The following is a 2,818-nucleotide window of genomic DNA, read 5'->3' on the forward strand; positions in this document are numbered from 1 at the left end:
CTTCTAAGACCATTTAACTTAAAGTTAAGGTAACTTTAGATTGGTAACTGCAAGTATTTCATGTTGATTCATTCCCCCTACATATGCATTTCTCACAGTAAAATTACCAAGAGACATTTAATATAAATGGGAGATTTTACAGTTGGACCTAGTGACCATACCATGGAAATAATTTACTTGTCTTATTATTGTCAAACCTTGTGACAATGAGAGTTTCCATTTGAGCTTTTACATCCCTAGCATTACTGAACAAAAGACTGGCTGGGTTCATGTTTAATTTTCCTTTTGTTTAGCAAACAAAATATACTTCCTTTGACTTTCTTTGGAGTATTCACATCTTTTGTCAGCGTAGTAAGTGTTTAGAAAACCTTATTGATAACTTTTGCTTGATCTTGTTGCATTTTTATTATTCTGTCTGTGCTGCTTTGTCTTGGAATGATTGTGTGCTACCAATGAGACTTATTGAGGACTGAATTCTGGAATCTCCTAGAGGTAATTCGTGGCTCATAGAATCTTTTGCAACTTTATATATGTAAATGTACCCTGAATTATATATAAATACACATATATATAACATGTATCTGTGTGTATTGCTTATTTTACATATTTATACACACAATCCCAAGTAGTAGTTGTTTAAAATCTATAATGAAAGTATTAAATTTACAATAACATGAAAGAGCCAGGGATGCATGAGAGAGCATTTTGTAAATTATGCTCTTCAGAGAGACTACTCAGGTGAAGAATTAGAAGGAAAATAAGGACACTAGTATTTTTAAAGAGTAAAGGTATTTTCCTTTAATTATCTTTGGTAATTGAAAAATAGAAGTTGATTCTAGATAGAATGTTTTCATACAGTTTCAGCTTCATGCCTTTATATTTTTCTGAAAAGCTAATGAGTATCCAGACACAGCTCCCTGGGTTTGTTCCGAGGAAAGAGCTCTGTGTCTCACCAAGTGAGGGGGATTGAGAGGAAGTATCAGCTCCAGCTACCAGAGAATGGGTGCTAATGACAGCTTACACATGGCACGTCCAGCCTGTGTTGTTATTTCTTAGCCCGTTACAGTTAGCTATCTTAGAAAACTTAACACTCGAGGTGGCTTTGATTAGAAGATAAAGGTGTGTCTTTGAGTGCATAAAGAAAATCTGAGGCCTTATTTGGAATACCACCAAGTCTTTCACAGTTTTGTTTTTCACTGAGAGTTGGGTGATTTTGGCTTTTTGGTTGTTTTTGTAAAAAGAAAAACAACAAATCTGAATTGGAATTATAATTTGTAAGATCAACTCAGTTAATTTGGTTTTGCTAATACGGTTAACAAATTTGATTATGTTAGTATAAATCTTGGAGAACAGAAGAGGCTGTTTGAGGTCTGTGTTTTGGCCGTTGACACATACGTATCTGGCAGTTCAAGAGATTTGAAGTTTTCTTATCACTTGATAGTTACTCTGTCATTTCATTATGGTGCTGCACCCTTCCTTGCTGTCGAAGTTTTACCTTCCACCTTTCTCTTTGCCACTGATATTTTTATGTAAGAGTTGTATCTACAGGGTTAGAGATCGAAACATCTGATATTTGGAAAGCCTTTGAATTGCTAAATTGATTCAGTCTAGTTTTAAATCGAGTGCTTTGGGCTGATTGGAGCTTCAGTTTATATGCCGGTCAAGGGCAAGGGATGAATCTTGACATTCCTGTACCCATTTGAGGACTTCCTGGGTGGTGCACATGGTTAACATGGAGCTGATGGATTTGAGCCCACCCAGAAGTATTTCAGAAGGAAGGCCTGGTGATCTGCTTCCGAATATTCAGCCATTAACAACCCTACAGAGCACAATTTACTCTGACACACGTGCTGTTGCTGTTAGAGTTGAATCAATAGCACCTAGTTGGCTATGCCCTCTTTGCTGCCATACATGGCTTTTGTTTTTGTTTTTTAAGTAACTTATAGTTATGTCATTCATTCCCCTGCAATACTGTTCTTGAAATCTGTTTTTTTCTTTTAAAATCTCCCTTAGTTTTTTTATTTCTCCATGAAATAATAGAAAACACTTAAAATGAAAATGGAAGCATTTAAAAAAAGTCTTGTAAAATTCATACAAAAAAAAGAAATAATTGGTCATTTAATTATATTTTTTTAAATAAACTGAAACATAAAGAATGCACCACTTTACACACTTTATATTTCCCTTACATAGTCTGGAATCATACATTTTTGTTTTTAAAGCACAATATTAAAACCTTTAAAAGGTATTTAAGGGTTTGGTCAAGTGGATATGATAAAATGTATTTGTCTGTATAAAGAAAAAATGAAATTGTAGTCACTGTTATGTACTGACATTAGTTACAACCTAGTTTTAACTCTTAAAACAATTTTGATTAGCAAAGCTAAAAAATGGATGTTTCAGTTAAATGTTTTAAAGAGGTACAAATTTTTACAAGGACATAATATAAGTTATTGTTCTGTAGAAATATCCTATTAAATATTGTATGTCCCTCCCTCTGTACACTTTGTAAAAAAAAAGTAAAAATACCTAAAAAGAAAATCATATAGGGATGTGTGACATTATTGTAATTGTGTACTTGAGAATAACGTGCAAAAATAAAAATCAGAATATTTTCCTGTTAATGAATGTTTAGTCTATTTGATACCAGTACTAAGTTAATGCTTTTTTCTTAAGAACAAAAAAAATGTACAGTTTTTGTAAACCTAATAAACATCAAAAGCAGTGGATTATTTTCATTTCCCCATTTCTTAATTCATTTTACCCAGCAATGAAATGCAAAAAGGCTTGATTGCTTTGAATTTTGTGACATGGATGC

The sequence above is a fragment of the Elephantulus edwardii genome, unplaced genomic scaffold, assembly GCF_000299155.1.
Source record: "Elephantulus edwardii isolate Elephantulus edwardi_28Jun2011 unplaced genomic scaffold, EleEdw1.0 scaffold00040, whole genome shotgun sequence".
Classification (NCBI taxonomy): Eukaryota; Metazoa; Chordata; class Mammalia; order Macroscelidea; family Macroscelididae; genus Elephantulus; species Elephantulus edwardii.